At 36.2% G+C, this 20,518-nt stretch overlaps 2 non-coding genes across 2 annotated transcripts; one reads left to right on the top strand and one right to left on the bottom strand.

Moving 5' to 3' along the window:
• Window positions 1-2,147: 2,147 nt before the first annotated feature.
• Window positions 2,148-2,254, bottom strand: LOC111727555. The gene has a single exon (XR_002775083.1). It is a non-coding gene; the product is annotated as a U6 spliceosomal RNA (small nuclear RNA).
• A 17,774-nt stretch (window positions 2,255-20,028) lies between these two features.
• LOC111727556 lies at window positions 20,029-20,135 on the top strand. Its single transcript, XR_002775084.1, has one exon. It is a non-coding gene; the product is annotated as a U6 spliceosomal RNA (small nuclear RNA).
• The last annotated feature ends 383 nt before the right edge of the window (window positions 20,136-20,518 follow it).

Raw genomic sequence — 20,518 nt, 5'->3', positions numbered from 1 at the left:
CTGCCCAAGGGGTGTACTTTGAAGGTGAATAGTGATACTTGCCAATGAGAAATGCAGTACTTTTTCTAGGATGAGTTCATAAACTTGTCTTTCCTCATATGTCAATATTTCATTTTATAACAAAATTCTAAATTTTCTCAGACATAATTTGAAAAGTAAATTAGAGATGTAAATATAGGTGTCACTATATAATAGCATATGATGGCATTTTAATGTACAATTAAGAAGTATTGATAAGATGTATTTTCTTTGGGCAGAACAAGATTTATAAGGCCCCTCAAAATAAAAAGTAGGCATTTTGACAGAATTCTTACTTATGTTAAAATGTCAGTCCATGCATCTATACACTCACATGAGCAGCCAGAATTCTTTTCAAATTCCATATATTATGAGCAAAGAATTTTAACAAACTAGTGTAATTTGATTCAGATTTTGCAATATAGAGTAATTGTTTCTACTAAAAGTGACAAGATTGGATTGTGATATTTTTAATCTGAAAATCAAAATATCCTAAGAGAAATCTTTGCCCAAAGAAAATGGGAAATAAAAGTTTTCTTCTCCTTCTTCTTGTTTATTTATTTAGACAAAGTCTCACTCTCTTGCCCCAGGCTAGAGTGCTGTGGCGGCAGCCTAGTTCACAAGCAACCTCAAATTCCTGGCTCAAGGGCTCCTCCTACCTCAGCCTCCCAAATAGCTAGGACTACAGGTTCCACCATGATGCCTTGCTTTTCTGTTTTTAGTACAGATGGGAGTCTCGCTTTTGCTCAGACTGCTCTGGACCTCCTGAGCTCAAATGATTCCCCTGCCTTGGCCTCCCAGAGTGCTGGGATTATAGGAATGAGCCACAGCTCCCAGCCCTAAAGAAGTTTTCTATTGTAAACATAGCAAATTATGAGCCCAGCTCTTCCAGTGGTTTGCCTCACTCACTATTGAAGGTGGATAAAAGGCCCTGGCACAGAGTGACACTCAGACTGAAACTCAGGTTCCCTGATCCTTGATTGAGCTTCCTATTCCTGACACCATGTGATATGGGGCCTCCAACTCTGGAGCCTGGGCTGGGGACATGGCTCTGGCTGTGTCAGGAATCAGTACACCTGCTACTATCCATCTTGCTATGGCAGACACTGGTACTGTGGATTTTATTGAGAAACTTCTAGAGTAACTCCAAGGCTCCTCTTCCTGTGTAGCTTGACTCAACATTCTGAATTCTTTTCTTTTTAAAACAGAGATCATCTCATCTTGGGCTACTCAGGGAAGAGAGACTAGTTTAAACTCTACATCTATCATCTCAATTGAACATAATCATCCGGAATGTCTTGCTTTATAAACAAACATTTTTCTCTTCTTACTGTATTACATTTATTGTTCTGCATGCATTTTAGTTCAATATCCTTCATGTGAGGCAAATTTTGTTTCCATTTTCAATAAAATCTCCTGTATTGGCAATATTGCTTTTTTTACATTACTTTTGTTACATTTATGACATGTCTATGTGTGTGTGTGAGAATATTATAAATTGTGACATTGACTACATGCTGAGTTGCTAAAAAGTCAAAGGCTGAAAAATAGGTTATTTCTAAATGAAACTTGCTTTAGATGAACCCATAATCACCATCCATATCTGATTATATTAAAACATTATCCCATATGGTAGTTTTTACCTGATGAATTAAAGCCCTATATCCCTATATCCCATCCCTCTATCTATGTACCTGGGTCATTGGCTAGTCCCTATTTACCATATTTAGGTATTTAGGACGATGCTTCTTTGGGGTTGTATTTGCATTTTTCCATGTCACCTAGTTCTAAATGATCCCCTTCTGTTCCCTAGCATATACCTTTAAACCACACCCCATATCTGACAGTAGCACACAGAATAATTCTGCACATCACTTTTGTATTTAAGAATCTCTAGAAAATTTCATCCCATGACAACTTCAGATGTAAGCAATTATACCAATGCTTTGATGGAAAGTGGTTTTGAGTTTGATGTTTCCAACTTTTTGTTTGAACATAGGGGAACGTATTTATATGATACAACCTTCCCACATACCCTACCAGAAGAAATAATATAAGAATTATATAATTTCTACATCACTCTGTTTAAGATTCATTTTGGTTTAATATGTTATTTATTTATTTATTTTTTAAATATGGAACGCTTCACAAATTTGCGTGTCATCCTTGGACAGGGGCCATGCTAATCTTCTCTGTATCATTCCAATTTTAGCATATGTGCTGCCGAAGCAAGCACTAATATGTTATTTTGACCTTCATTTATAATTATAAGCTTTCTTCCAAAATTAATGGAGGCATGGAGACTTCAAACTATCAATATATTGCATATTACAAATATTATTTTTAAGGATAACATATGTATCTGGGCAGCTATTTCAGAATTATATACTTATATTAATTTTTAAACTAGTTATGTTGTAGTATTAATTAAGGACATTCAGAGTTTTCCATAACGTATTAGAAGTCATGTCTCCTTTTCCCATCTTATAAAGATAAATAAATTTCTCAAATGGCATTCTACTGATATCACAGCCTATCTTAGGAGAGAGAAATTAAATACTAGTAAGGGCAAAATACCATTCATAAAATTTACAGGGTTTAGCACCTAGGGTAGTACCTGGCAATTGTAAAGATTTTAGTTTCTATTTTATTTTTTAAATAATTGAATGGAAAATACATAAATTAATTAATAGGGTTAAAAAGCTTTCATTAGTGTTTTATATGGATTTCATGCTTTTAAAATTAAGAGCACATGAAAAAGCATGACTATTAAGATGAGTATACATTTACCTCTCCCCAAAGCCTCAGTGCCCAAATTATTCTATTTGGTCCAAATGGTACTATTCAAGTCCTACCAGGGTAAGCTCAGAGGGGAAGAAGAATACATTAGAAGTTGAAATTAAGGGTTTGTATTCTACCGTTCTTCACCCTACATTCCTAGGGCCACGAATACAGACGGAACAAAGCATGTGGGAATTATATTTCTCTTATATTTCTTATTATTTCTCTTATATATTCTCCTATATTTCTGATGATAGAATTGGATTATGCATTTTAAACCCTCTTGGACAAAAGGAAAATTACTTTTTATACAAAGTTGGAGAAACTTCTTTATCAATTCACTCCTGTTCGGGTACAATGCCTTTCTTGAAGGAATTGCTTCAGTAGCTTTCATGAAAATGCAATTTTATAAATAAAATGAAATCTAATCATTTCCATTTTCTGGTTATAGTTCCAGGATATAAATTTGAAACCATGGGGAAAATATTTAGTGTTTTCAAAATGGAGTCATAAAAGGAAATACCGAAAAATATCAGGGAGTAAAGTACAGTTTTGTCACACCTGGTATTTTAGAATTTTAAGCTCTTGGCCTTTTTGTCAGTAACCCATGAAGCTGAATGATACCTTTTGGCTTTTAGTAGCAAACCAATGCTCATGTAAAAATGAAGATAGTATCCAAAGGGAAAAAAAGGGTCTGGGGCATCAGGGAGGAGATGGAGAGGCTCAAGCTTGAGGGACGTTATCATGACATGTGGAACGCCAGCAAAAACAAGGAAAATTACATCAGCTCTATTATTAGTCATGAGTCCTGTGGTCAGCTGGGCAGTTTTTCTGAACATGGATGGCTTTGTTCACATGTCCTTTGCCAGCTGCATATCAGGTGGGCAGCATCCTGACACAGGGGGATCTCTCCATGTTTGGGGTTTGACTGGCTATAGGCTTAAGTGTCTCATTTGGTCTCTGATTCTCTAGAAGGTTAAGTGAGAATTGATCTCAGAAGCTTGAGGCCTCTCCCAGAGGATGGCATCTTCTATGTATTTTAATAGCCTAAACAAGTTTCAAAGCCAGCAGAGGTTTAGACAGTAGATGTTCGCTCCACGTCTTGCCAGAAGAAGGTGCAAATTCGTAGAGTGAGGTACACAGAAAGAAGGAAAAATAAAGTACATATACCATTTTAGTAGCAATCTACCGCCTGTGAGAATTGCGGTCTTAATTGGTTTGTAAGATTTCTTGTGCAGGCATAGTAATTTGAGGGAAATGTGGTTCCTCAGTAAGGTACAGTAGTGTACTCTGAGAAAACTCCTGTGACTAATCATAAAAGAGGAAACAAACAAATTTATTTTTATGATGGTCCATCAAGATAAAAAATTATTAGCTGCTGGCTTGGTGCCTGTAGCTCAAGTGGCTAGAGTGCTAGCCACATACACCAGAGCTGGCAGGTTCAAATCCAGCCCGGGCCCACCAAACCACAATGACAACTACAACCAAAAAGTAGCCAGGCATTGTGGCAGGTGCCTGTAGTCCCAACAGAATCGCTTAAGCCCAGGAGTCTGAGGTTGCTGTGAGCTATGACACCACAGCACTCTACCCAGGACGACAGCTTGAGACTCTGTCTTAAAAAAAAAAAAAAGAATTATTAGATACATTAAACTTCCTAGGTATTTACTTAAATCTAAATAAAAATGCATTCATTTCTTTACAAATGACTTATAAGCATTCTCCTCATGAGAAATAGGACTCTTACCACTGCATTACCCAACAGTGCCTGATCAGAAAAATTAAACTCATTCTACATGTTGTAAGCAGGAAATAATGCTTAATGTCTATAGGAGATGTAAAGGAAGCAAAGATTAGGGAGGACCCTCACTACCTCATATACTTTTTCTAAGACTTCACATCAAAAAAATTATAGGAAAAATAATAATAATAATTATAGGCAACTGGGTAAAACATAATTCTCAAAGGCTGGTTTATTTATTTATTTTTACATGAATGATTTGTAGAAAAGTGTCTAAAAAATTCTGTAAGAAGTTTCATCTACTAAAAATCACACATTTCTCCATTTTTTCTATAGCAATAACATGGTTTCGGTCTCTTCCACCTTTTAAATCCCTTACAAACACCTCTCATTGGATGAAAGTAAACACAATCTCTGCTAACGCAGTGTTCTGTATGGTCAGTCTCTTGAGATAGCATAGAATGGTGCTAAATTGTCTCAATATCATCCTACGAGGTCTTAGCATATTGAATTACCTTTCTGCTTCTCACTACGGGAGACCTTCCTTCAGAATGTATAGAACAAGTGGGAAGCCAAGGAAGGCCTCTGGATTCCAGTCAAGGAGGAGGTGGGAAGCCTATACTTAAATTGTTAAAATGAGCCCTCTTATAGTACAAAAGAGGATCTAACACTACTTTTCAGACTGATGTTTAAAACATATATTTTGGGACTTAAACTACTTACTTTCTATTCTATCCAGGGGGAGTGAACTAAAATACTTTATGAAATATTAATTTATAAGGAAATTTTAAATTGCAGGGTGGACTTGTAAAATCTTCTAGATATAATCATGGACACATTAAACATATGCCCAGTTAAAGACAGAACATAATTGGATTTTGGATCAGCATAGTAATTTACATACAGTCATTTTATCATAAGCAGTGACTATGAAACCTGGTTTGGGTTTAGGATTCTTTTCTCATATGGTAATGCTTAACAATGATGAAAATTTGACAAAGTTTGACAACAGTAATTTCCAATTCCATACCCCACAAAAGATAAAAAAAAAAAAAAAATACAAAAGGAAACATGTTAACAGCATCAGAGCTTTAAATTTTTCCAATCTTCTTCCAAAAACAGGCAAGAAAAAAATTCCATATGGCATTGTCTTTAACAATATTGGTTTTCAAAGTCATCCAATGAACCACTAGAACGTGAGTCAACAAGGCCAATCCCCAATGCCAAAAGGGCTTTGTAAAAAGAGCACCTATACCTGGCCAACTGCAAGGCAGTCAAAGGGAAATGTAATGATTTTTAAATCTAGGAGACTCAGAAATGAACATGAAATCACTCAGCACTAGAAAGGGACCAAAGAAAGCCCCATTAGGATATGTGAGAACACCAGCCAGACAAGTCCTGGTGCCTGTTTAAAGGGAAAGGGAGTTCTGAAGAGCTAAGGCAACCTGGGCTTTCCGGGTCTTGGAAAGACACAGTTAAAAGACAGACTCATAAGAAGAAATTAGTGAATACAAAAAGTACACAAATTAATCATGGCAGAAGCAAGAAGGGAGAGGTTTCGGATCATTTGGAAGGACATTAGAGCAGACAGCTTTCAGTGAGTCCTAGAGAAACAAGAGCTTTTGTTTATTTTCCTGAAAGTAAAGTGTAAGACCAGGACCGATGGGACGGCAATTTATGGAGCAGGTGATTCCATGAGCAGTGAGGAAGCCCCCACCCCAACTGTCCCCATTTCCCCCCTCCTCACCCAGCACGTAGTTGGTTCAGGTTTCTTTGCTACTAGCCAGACCCAGACTTTCATCTCAATGGTCTGAGCTCCTCATTGCTGATCTTTTCATGCTGAGATTGCTGCAGTTTCTCATGGGCAGAACTCCCCATTGAGGCCTCTGAATCTCAAGCTTACTTCTCTAGGCTGCCCTGACATAACAACATCCTAATTCCTTACACTGATCAGGGTTGACTTCCTCTGCACATAGTCACTTCAGCTGTCATCGACTAACTAAATACAAATGAAATACTTCTAAATAAAGTATGTTACACAGTGCAGGAGTGATTAATTGTACTGTTACCCCCATTCTCAGTTCTCAGTTCTCCCATGTTACATGTGACAGTCAGATTCATCCATCTACTATGGACTTCGCCATATATGTGACTTACTTTGACAAATGGGATGTTAGTAAACTTGATGTAAATAGAAGCCTTTTAAAAAATGCCTGTGCTCTCATATCTCCCCTCTCATACGTTTGCTTCTGCCATAAAAATATACCTATCATACCCTGTTGGGAGCTAAAAGACCACACGGAGCCGAGATGAGTCATTTCAGTCACAGTTATTTATTATAAACCACTCATTCTAAGATGACTGCAAAAAAAAAAAAAAAAAAAACTGAGGAAGCTTAATTGAGATCAGCAAAAAGTGACCTGGATATTCAAAATAGCCCAACTGAAAATAAATGGTTGTTTAAAACTTTCAAGTTTTTCATTGGTTTATTATGTATCTGTTGCTAACTGGTATAGGAGTATTCTGCTGTATATAAAAATATAAGAAGGCTCTATGTATTATAACTGATGGTGTACGTGGAAAACTGTTAACTGAAAACTGTAAGGTGTAGTATAGTGTGTGTACAATATTCCTGAGGTATAAATATTTATTAATTATCAGATTGTGTGATATAATTACTAACATGACACATAATAAAAATTAATATTTATTGATGATAAAAGTAGACACGTATGGAAGCCAGATCTCTTTGAATGCACTTTGGTTCAGAAGTTTCAATGTATAAACATAAATATTCTACCTAAACAAATTACAAATTAAAAATTATTCTAAAAATTCTAAACCAACTGAAGTATATGAGCCTAATTGCATCCCCACCTAGTGACATGGAAAAGTCAGAGCAATTATACAATATGATACTTTGCTTCTACATTTCTAGTAGAATATATCCTAAAGGCAAAAGGAAAAACAATGGAGACTTTAATAGTTTATCTTCATAGGTATGACATGTGACAATGTTGGTATTGTAAATATATGTATATGCACATGTGTATATTATAAAGAGAGAGAATATGGCCACAGGGTGGTCATAAAAGTCCACGCACAATTTAAAGAGAGGAAGAAAATGAAGGTAGGAAAAAAGCTATGTAAGTTTCTGATCTGGAACTAATGTTCTCAGTGTAAGAAAAATGAGAATCCATTTCAAAATCAAAGAGCTGAAATGAAATCTCTTTAAATTTAGTTTGAACGGGGTGGCACCTGTGGCTAAGTGGGTAGAGCACTGACCCCATATACCAAGGGTGGTGCGTTCAAACCCGGCCCCAGCCAAACTGCAACAAAAAATAGCCAGGCGTTGTGGTGGGTGCCTGTAGTCCCAGACACTCAGGAGGTTGAGGTAAGAGAATCGTGTAAGCCCAGGAGTTGGAGGTTGCTGTGAGCTATGTGACGCCATGGCACGCTAGTGAGGGTGATAGAGTGAGACTCTATCTCTACCAAAAAAAAAAAAAAAGAATTAGTTTGAATTGAAATAGACAGTTTGAACTCATGATTATTTTTGTCTTTATCTCTTTTTTTTAAATAAAAGAGACTTTCCAGTCCTCTTCATTGGAAAAGCATGTAAACCATCACACTGTTACACCAATGAGCCTCACTAAAGATCAGATTATCAGAAATGAGTATAATGGTGATGGATTGATGGATGTGTTACTAAGTTCAATGTAAGCATTTCACATTGTATATCAAAGCAGTATAAACTGAACCCCATAAATGCATCAATGTACAAAGTTATAATTTAATAAAAAGTAATTTTAAAAAATATATAGTAGGAAAAAAATACTATAAACAACCTATCCATCAATATATAATTGATTTAATAAATTATAATAAAAAATAATAAAGTTCAGATTATCATCTCTAAATATCAGTGCTTCTTTAAAAGGTGGGGGACAAGAGGCCTACTCCTGATTTAGGGCAAGAAAGATTAAAGATGAACATGGAAAATCCTGTCATGTAAGAAATCAATGAATTTATAAAGGAAACTACCAGAGATCTATAAAAAAAATACATAGGCCAAATTAAAAAGGTTTCTGCTAGCCTACAAGGATAATGTGGCATCAAAAAGAATAATAACTACAATTGTTGGATACAGATCATTTGATCAAACAGTATGATGTTGGCATAAAGACAGACTGAGCACTGGAAGAGAATAGAGAATGCAGAAGTAAATCCACACATTTACAGTCAAAATGATTTTGCTAACCCTTTTTATAGCAAAGGATTATTCATTATGAATTTGAACCAACTGGACAAACAGCTAACCAAGGTTATTGTTTGGCATTCTGAAAAGGCTGCATGAAAAGTTAAACAAAAACGACCAGACCTTTTCACCAGCAATTCATGGCTCTGGCACTGTGACAATGCACCAACTCACACGGCACTGTCTCTGAAGGAGGTTTTAGCAAGTAAACAAATAACTGCGCTAGAATATCCTCTTTTCTCACCTGAGCTGACCCTCCCATAACTTTTGTCTTTGCCTGAAGATAAAGGAAATATTGAAAGAAAGACATCTTGATGACATTCAGGACATCAAGGGTAATACAATGACAGCTCTGGTGGCCCTTCCAGGAAGAGTTCCAAAATTGCTCTGAAGAGTGCAGTAGGCACTGGCATTAGTGCATAGCTTCCCAAGGTGGGTACTTTCAGCAATTAGATCTGTAACACTTTTTCTCTGATAAGTTTGCAAATTGAATTGTCAGACCTTGTGTGCGTGTGTGTGTGTGTGTGTGTGTGTGTCTGTATTTACAACTCCTGTTCTAATAGAGGATTTCTTTTGAAATATCCATTAGAAATAACTACAAAAAATATACAGGGAAGGAAACTGATAGCAGAATATTGATGGTTATTAAATCCCAGGGATATATATATATAAGCTTAAAAATACAATTCTTTATACTTTTATGCCTCTATAAAATTTACTTAGTAAAGTAAACAAAGAAGAAGAAAACGCTTACCTGATTCTGCTGAATATGCTTTATGGCTGATGAAAGTTACTTTCCTCTGTGTAGAAGATTCCTATATAACACATGCAGAAGTAATGATAAAAATTTTGGATGTCAACATTTTAGAAACTAGTCAGTGATTTGACTAGATAAACTAATATTTTAAGCTAAACAAAGTGTGAATAAGAATTTTAAAATAATAATAAGAAAAACACATTAAGGGCACATGATTTGATCATAGGAAAGCTGACTCCATAGCAAAGTCATCTTGTTTATAAGACTTTATGTTGTTTGATGAAACAAAGATTCGGGAAATGAACTAATGCAAATTACTAGGAATACATGATCAACAGGTCCTGTGATGGGCCCCACCCACCACTGAGGGTGTATATAAAAGGACCCTGTGCAGATGGTGATAATCAAACCAAAAAAGCTGATTTCTTGCTCCTCAACCAAACTCTCCACTACTGAGACCATGTGCTACTACAGCAACTATTATGGAGGTCTGGGTTACAGCTCTGGCGGCCTGGGCTGTGGCTATGGCAGACACGGATACGGGTACTACCACCCATTTTGCTATAGAAGATACTGGTCCTGTGGGTTCTACTGAGAAACTCACAGAGAAAATCAAGCTATTGGTCTCTTCCACGTGATTTTTATGAATCTGCCTCCATGATCACTCATTCAAATAGCTCATTTTTCTACTCTAAAATGTCAACATCATCCTTCAATATCTGAAAAAATACAGGTCATGTTTTGCAACCAACGTCTAAAAATCACTGACATCATCATAACTGTTACACAGATTTTTTTTTAAAAAAGCTTTGCCTTTGACATTTTACTGTCCTTAAATTGTTCCTTTGTTATCAACAACTTATGTCAGAACATTTAAAATGTGTTTTAATAAACATTTATATTATTGAAAATATCGATTTGTTGCATTTAAATTGATTTATTGTCATGAATTGTGTGTATTTGTATGTTAATATATTGGTAAATTCAACATTTGAAATGAAAAGAAAATATGAGGAAAAGGGAGAACAGAGTCTTTAGAGCTTCCTCAGGTGACAATGATGTTTAGATTAGTCCCAGCTTCATGTATATTTATATTTTCCTAAAAATAACACTTGTTTAATTCCCATAATTCTCACTTTAGTGTCAGTCCTTCAAAAGGACTTTGACTTTTTTATTCTCTTATATTGGATTTATCATTTATTTATGAAATCATTCTCTTAATAGTTGTTAACTCAAATCTCACAGAAGATAGCCACTTTATTGGCAGGTTATTGGCCATATTTTACACTTATATTTGTTACAAGGATTTTATACCCCATTGTCCCAGTGCAAATATTTTGGGGATGTCTGTTCATCATCCAAACTTTGGAAGTATCCAAGTAAAATAATCCAATTTAATACAGCTCCTATGGAATATTTTAATATTTCCAAATTAAAATGTGCAACATTGCTATGTCTTAAGCACCTAATACTATGAATAAGGAAATATCATAAAAACAAACATGATCACAATAATGGAAATAATATAATTCATTTATGAAGTGACTGGCACATAGTAGGCCTTCAATAAATGTCATCTAAGTGATGAAAAGTTTTTGCTTACAATATGGAATATAGCAAACTATGTCGTTTCAATTAATTCTATTAATTCACCTGAGAGTGTAAGAGAAATCGGAGCTGTGCACACATATACCAGATACCCATCTTCAGAGTCTTATTGTTGAAATGCTGACATTATACACAATGGTACTACCTTAAGGAATCTGTACCCAAGAGCTTTAGAGAATTAGATCTTTGGTAGCTCTTTTCTCTTATCCCTAAGTCATGTTAAGTATGATAGATGTTATACAGATAATGACCACTCTGTTGGGTCAATCTAATAACAATAAAATTGGGCTAGAGTAAAATATCCTGAAATAAAATACATTTTAATAACCTTCTGTTAATAATACAAGGGAAAAATTCATGAATAAATTACATACAAAAATACCTTAGCTCCCTTTGTATTAACTGATGATATTTTATTTCAGTAACTCAGGTGAATTACAAGGCAGCACTGTTTGTTGCTTGTACAAGTCACAGCAGAATATTTAAAAGCTCTTGCCATATGCAGTTGGTGGCATTCAGTCTAAGGAAACAGATTCTCTACTACTTGACTGATCTTCCATTTCTGACAGCATGAGCCATAAGGCCAACCTCTATCATGCCCATAGTACACAGGTCCTATAGACTCCATCAAGGTTCTTCTTGAGCATGTCACCCTACTGGACTCTTCCTCTTGTCTTTCTGGATTCCACGTCTACATTCACATCAGAAATGTCAACTTCAACACTGACTATAAGGGGAAAAGGTAATTCAGGTTCAGCAAGCTCCACTTTGATTAATCAAAATCAATGGAATGCCTTAAAACTTGTAGAAAGGGTTTACTCTTTATTTTGTGCTACTATTATTTCTCTTCATATACATGCATTTCATATATTCATGTGAGAAAATAAAATGCATGTTTAACTGTATACTCTCATGAATTTTGTTTTATGACATATGTACTAATTTCACTTCATCAGTTTTGCTTTCTCTGTGTATATGTGCATATGTGAAAGAGGAAAAGTGATGAGGGAGGGAAGAGAGAGAGAAACAGATAGAGGCAATTAGAGACAGAGACAGAGACTGAAGAACAAACACTGCCTTTGGATGTCTTCTGAGGTTTTCATGTACCTAAAAATTCAAGGATCTGAACATCGGTTCTTTCTATCCAAAGTCATACACAGTTCACTTCCAAGTGATTCAGAAGCCACTGCTACACTTGATTAGACTGTCAATTTACATTCATGTACCAAATTTTTAAATGACATTTTTGCAGCCCAAAATAGACTCTTTTCCTATGACTATATATTTTGCTATTTGTTTCTTGTTACCCTAAGTTTTGGCTGAATGACTTATCACCATGCTTCACAAGAGAGATAATTTGCTCCTCACGCCTCACATCATCCAGGTGAAATGTAGAGTATAGAGAGAGTCCCTGTCTGGTGGCTTCTGGCTGCTTGACGTTTGATGTTAAAATTCTCTAGAAAAGATCTGCTGCTACCAGCTCAGCACGAGAGGCTTCAATGCACTGAGTCACTGCCTGGCTTTTATACCACTGTTCTTCACATCTGGTTGCTCCATATTTTTCCTCTGAAATCTCAAAAATCAATATGCCTGCTCATTTGACATTTGAGGGGTCAGAAGAAATTTGGGTTCAGCAACTGTAAAATTACAAAGTTTCTTCATGTGAAATCTCCCAAAAGCTGTATTTAGAGGGATGAAACATAATATATGTTGATTTCTCTGTTCGACTACCTAATATATGGACCTATACTCCTAAAATAGGTCTTAATTTGTTTTATTTATATTACATTTTAATAACTTTCATTTAAAGTCTCCAGATTTGGAGATCTCCATTTCCAGCAATACTTTAATAGCTAAAATCGGAGGAAGTAAAAAAGAGCATGACTTTGTGGTCTTGCACTCTTAAGACACTATCACTGCTACAACTTCAGGCCACATAAGAGAGCAGAGATGATCCCTAAAAGGATGGAGCACTCAACTTGACCTTGGTGTGTTTTAAAATGCTATCTACACATATAACACCTTCATATGGGACAACAAAAGGAAACCTGAAACATGGAGTTTCTGTCCATATAATTGTCATTTATATTCTTGAAAAAGCAAAGTAACACATACAAAAGGAAAGGGATCATAAATAAATAACAACAAAGTTTACATATGATAGTAACTTGCCACCAAGTTAGAGCAGTTATTTATGAGATGTGTTGTATCTCATATTAACAAAAAACCAATAACTCATCCTTCACGAGCAAGACTCAAGAAACATGTTCCTCCAGAGAAGATTTATTTTACAAAAAAAGAAAAAAATAGAAAAACCAACTAAATCTTTCTTCTAATGGAGAAATGGAAACACAGTAAAACAAACAAACAGGGCACCTATTTTCACGATTTGAACAGTACCATATAATTAGATCATGTGTATTCAACTACCTAAATATAGAGTGAGCCCAGGCCTTGAAATAGAAGAGCTTCATTCTAAAAGCTCATAAATTGATTGGGAAATTCAAACATAACAGCAAAATTATTTCAATTATTATTGAGGGCTTTGTTTTGCCATTGTATCAAAATATTTATGATGTTGTCTGAAGCAAATTAGTGAGTTATGTGATGTGGCCTTGCATGTGATATTCCTCAACCACTGAGAGTATATAAAAGGCACCTGGAAGATGGTTACATCGCACAGATATACCTACTTCTGGGTCCTTGTCCAAAGGCTCCTTAGCTGACACCATGTGTTACTATGGCGACTACTATGGCGGCCTGGGCTATGGCTCCTGTGGCCTGGGCTGCAGGTTTGGCCCTGGCTATGGTTACGGTTACAGAGGCTATGGATACACCTGCTGCCACCCACTAGCCTATGGAAGATACTGGTCTTATGGCTTCTACTGAAGAATTTCTAGGGCTGCTTAGCCTACTGACACGAACTCCTGTTTTATTTACTGGTGTTTTCTGCAAGTTTCTTCATATTAGAAATTTTAAATTGTATTCAGAAATATGAACTACTTGCTAGTAGTAATAAAAATAAAAATTCAGCATGGTCATTTTGATTCCTAATTAATGATTGAATTGTGTGACTTAAAGAAAAGTGGAGTTTCTGATGTTTCATCATCTTTAAAACACTGTATGCAATTTGATTAAATTTAGCTATCAACTCTTGCATAAAAAGATATGTATTTTAAAATAAATTCTGTATTCCATTAAAAGTATGTTTTGTTACAGGTCTACTGAACTAACTCCATCAGTTTGGCATATATAGTGGTGTGTTTGTGTGTCAATAGCCATGCATGTGTAATTGTGGAGAAGAGATACAAAGAAAGGCAAAGAGATGTGCATAACCTCATGAGGTTGCCAGCAAAGCAAAACCACTCAGGTTAACATAAGGTCTAACTTTAATGTAGTAAGGTAAGGGGGGGTGTTCAGTAATTCTTTATACAGCTCAATGGTAAAACAAAGAGTTGAACCAGTAGTTTATGAAGAAAGGATACCTATAAATGACTTACAACCGGTGTTCAATTCCACTAGGCAGCAGTACAATGCAGACCAATATCAATGCACACCGGTAGCTGAATGACTACAGGGAAAGATAGGCAGTAAAATCCGCCACTGAGAACACAGAGCAACCGCTCACGCAGTTATCAATAGTACAACCACTCTGGAGAACTGTTTCATAAGGTACCCACAAAGCAGAGTCATTTCATAGTCTATAAACCTGAAGTTACAATTCTAGCAACTCCCCAACAAAACTGTGACTGTACCAGAACAAATTGTTCTTCACCAAATATTTACACCTTCTTCCCCAACCTCCACGAAGGGAGAGTATTTTCTATGGAACTTCCGTGCCCTCATAATGAGCACAGTGCCCATGGACAGAGTGTATTTCCTTTCCCCCTCACTTGCTTCCCATAGAGGAATTAGTTGACAGACCCTCCCCAGTCAGCTGGGCCACCTGTACTTTTGTTTTCCACACTGAAAAGAAATTAATTGACTAGACGCTGATGCTGGTTAGAGCAGAGTTATTCAGGGAAGCCCACTGCTTGTGCCAAACCCAGCCTCCTTCAGCCAAATCACAGGTAACACGTAGACACGTGCAGGTGAAATAAATACTGAAGGCACATAAAGCTGCATTTGGCTGAGGCAATCTCTGACCAAAACATAACTAAGAGACATGTGCAGGAATATTCATGGAAGTAATATTTGTAATGATTAAAACTGGAAACAACTCAACCTTCCATCAACAATAAATGGATGAATAGGATGTTTAAGAGAATACTACTAAGCAATGAAAATGAACTATTTTTACCCAAAGAACATGTATGAATATTAAACTCACGATATTCATGATTAAAGCCAGGTAAAATAGTAAATATGGTGTGAATCCATTGACGTAAAGTGCAAATGATTAAAACAGATACATGGTTTCACAAGGTAGGGCAAGTAACAACCCAGATGGTGAAGGGGAAGTGTGGAGGACCCCTGCACCCTGCACTCAGTCTATTTCTTGAACTGAATTTCAATTAAAATGCTTTGACTATTTTCTAAATATTAATCTATTTCTACACTGACTGACTTATGGTCTCTTCTGTATTTTTTATTTCAATAAAAGTTTACTTTTAGAAGCTCTCTCCCGCTGGGAACAACATAAGGAGTGTACAGCGCACCCCTTGGGTAAGGGCTCTACTGCAACTTGAACTTTACCTAACCAATGCAAGCAGTGTGACCTAATCATTTGTACCCCCGTGTTAATCTAAAAAAATAAAAACTGGAAGGAAATTTCATATTGTCAACTTATTATAAGTAATTCTCAGAAAAATCTAAAGCTGAAGACACATTATCCCTAAGAAAATGGAGAGGGAAATTGGACAGATTTGTAATGCCAAGTAATTTCTCCCTCTAGGTACCCACACACTCATTATGTGCCATCTGACTTGTCAGAGTGTGTGTCGAACTTAACATAAAGTTTTGTTAGCAAAATCAAACATCTGGAATATGGCTTTCATGCTTTGTGTCATCTCATTTAACCTGGACATTTTTCTATTACCAGATACAGAATGAGAAAGGTTTTGAAAATAGCATAAAAATTGCTTTAAATGCATACAATGTATTCCTGGCTATAGCGACAATATAACAAACTAATCTTTCTTTTACAAACAAATCATGAGATTTAACACTTCTTTTTTTTTAATGGGTTAATATGAGGGAACATATACAATTAGGTTCTATTCTTTGCAGTTGTAAGGTAAAGGCCAAAGTCTGGGGTGTGGTTGAGTGTGCAAATCAGACCGACATGCTGCCTGTGAAAGTCTGAGGTATAGTTGAGTGTGGGAATCAGACTGACGTGCAGCCTGTGAAAGTCTGGGGTGTGGTTGAGTGTGGGAATCAGACTGACGTGCAGCCTGTGGTTTATCCACTGTTGGTCAGGGAGCATCTAAGAGCCCCAGGACAGATGGTGATATCCAATCTAAGGAAATGGATTCTCTGCTCTTTAGTTGAACCTTCCACTCCAGAACCACAGGGTACTGCAGAAACCCCCATGGTGACCTGGTTTGTGGCCATGGTGAGTTAGAATACTACTGCCGTTACCCATATTGCTGTGACACATATTGGTTCTATGTATTTTCTGAGAAACTTCCAGAGCAATTAACTCCATTGGACATATCCTCCTCATGACAAACTTGACTGTCTCCAGTAATTCTATTCTCGTTTTAGACATGAAAAAAGTCCATCTTACTCTCCTGAGCATAAGGTTGTGAAAATTAAGATACAACTTTGTCCTTTATCTTCTTTATTAACCAAAATCATGCAGAATATCTTCCAATTTATAAGAAATATTTCTCATTGATGTTGTATTACTAAATTGTTTCCATGTAGCATTTGATTTAAAGTCTCACATGCCAAAATATTTAACTTCATGTTTAAACAAACTGTCATTGACAACATCACATCATTTTCACATATATATATTGTGTGTGCATATGCACCGTGTGTGTGTGTGTGTGTGTGTGATCTGTTTGATGGGTTAGGCTAGGTAAACTGCTTGTGCCAAACCCAAGCAGGATTTGTTTTCTCATCATTATTAAACAAACTTAAATTTTTTTTTCTTTCAACAAATTAAATATACAAAATAATACAGGTGATATGACTGCAAAATGAAACTTAATATGTTTCAGCCAGCATGCTCAAAATTGAAAATTTATGTTCACTATTTAAAAATATTTGTGATAGGGATATCAATAAAATTTGTTTATTCAAAATTGTAATAAATCATATATCACAGTTTCAACAATGTATTTAAAAATGATCTTCCACTATTCCAGAAATGGTTTCTGTTGCTGTCATAATCTTATAAAATTGCAGTGTCCTCATGGTTAGTATGAAGAAGATGGGATTGGGAGACCCAACAGTACCATTGTTAAGGTACAGGGATTCTGTTCCCTGAAACCAATTGACCTGGTTCAGTTACTCTACTGGGTGGAACTAGGAAGTTCCACCAACACATGAATAGAAAGTAAAAGCCAACCCAAAAGAAAACAAGCGGTGGGGGCAAAGTGAATAGAAACTAAAAGTTCTCACAGGCTTTAGCATAACAGAGAGAAAGTTTGTCTCAGTAAAGAGGAAACTTCATGCACTTCCAGAGAGGCGCACAGTGGGTCCCTCTCACAAGTGAGAAGCGATAGAGACCAGCCCAAAGGCAGTGGGAAGGTGTCAGTCTTCTCTTTCTCTTCCTTTGAAATTGTGTGATTCTTTCCTTGGTCTCTCTGCATCTTCAGTCAACTGTGTCCTCTATTGGTCATTGTTTACCTTACAACCATTCTCTTCCTTTTTTGGCTGACCTAACTGTTGGTTTTACCATTACTAGGGGTGTTTGAGGTGGGCAGTGTTCACCTCATGTCCAAATACGGAAACTGTATTTTGTGCAGGACAGGCTTGGTCAATTGAGTCAGTGTCCCCATAATGTTGCTACAGCCCCTCCCAATGTCCTTTGTCACCAGGCCAGGTTTTTCTTCCATCCCCCTTGAGGCCCCTTTCTTTGTCCCTTCTCATGATCCAGCACTTAAAAAATCCCTCAATAGGGTTTCGACACCAGGTAAATATTAAACAAATGAATTGATTAGCCAAGCAAAACTCACTTATGTCCATACTATTTCCTAAGATGCGCACAAGTAAAACTTGCTCAAACATTTCCATTCATTGATCTCCGTTATCTTATTTTCAAAATTACAATTTTGTCACTTAGTGTCATTCTTTGTCTCCGTATGTAACTTCTGACAGGACTGTGGGCCCCTTTGCAGTGAGGGGTGTGCTGCTGGAAAAATCACTAACATTCCCTCGTCTCTGCTATGCCTGTAAGCAGATGGGGCAAGTGAGAACTCTGATCACTCAAACAGAACGTTCCGTTTGTTGTGCACCTGTGCAAATTTTAAAAAGCCTACCTTTTATGTTGCTTCAAATACATTTTGGAAATACAAAAAATATGAAGAACTGACAAAAATCATTTTGTACAAAATGCAATCAATACTCAGATTAAAAAATAAAGCATTACCAGCATCCTAGAAGTTTCTTTCATGTCACCACATCCAAGGTAATCAATGTCTTGTTCCCCAGGATCATGTAATAGATTAGTTATGCCAGTTTTTGAAATTCATAAAAATAATATCCTAGTGCATAATCTTGCTTATTTTGCTCAGATTTTTGGTTGTGACATTCCAGTGTGTTCAGGGAGTAGATGTTCTCCTCAGTTCTGTAGAGTCTTCTGTTGTGTGGACGTAGCACAGTTTGTTTACTGAATAACAGGAAATCGTGTTATTTTACCTTGTAGTTACTACATCTTATCTGGAAAACATATGTGTGCATTTCTGTGGAGTCTACGCCTGGAGGTGAAATTGCTTGGTCTGTGTATGTGAGTGTTCACCTTCCGTAAACATGGGTACACAGTGCTCCAAAGTAATCGCCCCAATTCATGTCCTTCCTTCATTGGTGTTTCTAACAGCTCCTTGTTCTTGCTAAAACTGAGTATTTTTAGGCTTTTCAAATTTTAGTCATTCTCTGGATATGCCCTCATTGCCATTTAGGTACAGTAAGTCATTTTGTGGCATTCTAGCTGAAATCTTTTGCTTGTTTGTCTAGTGCTGTTTCATAGGTGTCCACGTGTGCACATTCTGCCGCTAACTCTGTGGCTTGCCACCTTTCTTCTCTTAATGTCGCATGTTCATGAGTAGAAGTTCTCAGTCCTTTGTATTCTAATTCATTATAGCATGTTTTCTGTCCCATTTAAATAATTTTATTTTATTACTACTCAAAGACCACGAAGTTATTTTCCTGAAGCTTTATTTTGTATACATTTTATATTTTTTAATTTCATTTTTAGATATACAATCAACCTGAAATTGATTTTTGTACATGGCATAAGGGATAGGTCAAATTTTTAAAATATTTTTCAACACCATTTATTAAAAAGATCATATTTGCCTTCACATTTTAAATGACAGAATAGTTCATATTTCTTCTTTCTGGACTCATTATTTTCTTCATTGAGCTCTTTATCCATCTTTCACACACTCTGAATTACTGAACGTTAATAAAAAATCATGATATTAGATAGTGTGAAATTTTTTAAGTTTCTTTTTCTATAAACTTTCTCTCAGCAAAATGCTTTGCATTTATATTTGTTTTTGTCTGTTATTTATGTGTTTGTGTTGGGGTGTGTATATTGCAATTGAGGGCACATGGGAAAAAAACAGGGTCTTTAGAAAAATACACCCACACCTTCAGAGGGTCTGGATGGTTAAATAACATTCAAAGAAGAAACTCCATTCAGCGGCAGCATGAAGTGCCAGGATCAGACATGTTTTCCCCAATTCAACATTTTGATCAGTGCTCGCTTCGGCAGCACATACACTAAAATTAGAACAATACAGAGAAGATTAGCGTGGCCCCTGTGCAAGGATGACATGCAAATTCGTGAAGCATTCCATATTTTTCAATCCTGCAGTTCCTCTACTAGGTATCTACCCAGATGATCAAAAATCATTTTACAACCAAGACATTTGCACCAGACTATTTATTGCAGCCCAATTCATAATTGCCAAGTGATGGAAGCAGCCCAAATGCCTATCGAACCATGAATGGATTAACAAATAATTGTGGTGTACATATACCGTGGAATACTACGCAGCCATAGAAAAGGATGGAGACTATACACCTTTAATGTTTACCTGGATGGAGCTGAAACACATTCTTTTTGATAAAGTATCTCAAGAATGAGAAAAAAATTCAATATACTCAATACTATTATGAAACCAATATATCATCACCTACACATTCATATGAATGATGAAACACAAATACAGTCCAGAAAGAAGGA

This window comes from Otolemur garnettii, unplaced genomic scaffold (assembly GCF_000181295.1).
Source record: "Otolemur garnettii isolate 467f Iridium unplaced genomic scaffold, OtoGar3 scaffold00111, whole genome shotgun sequence".
Taxonomy (NCBI): domain Eukaryota; kingdom Metazoa; phylum Chordata; class Mammalia; order Primates; family Galagidae; genus Otolemur; species Otolemur garnettii.
This window is presented reverse-complemented; position numbering and strand designations above follow the sequence as displayed.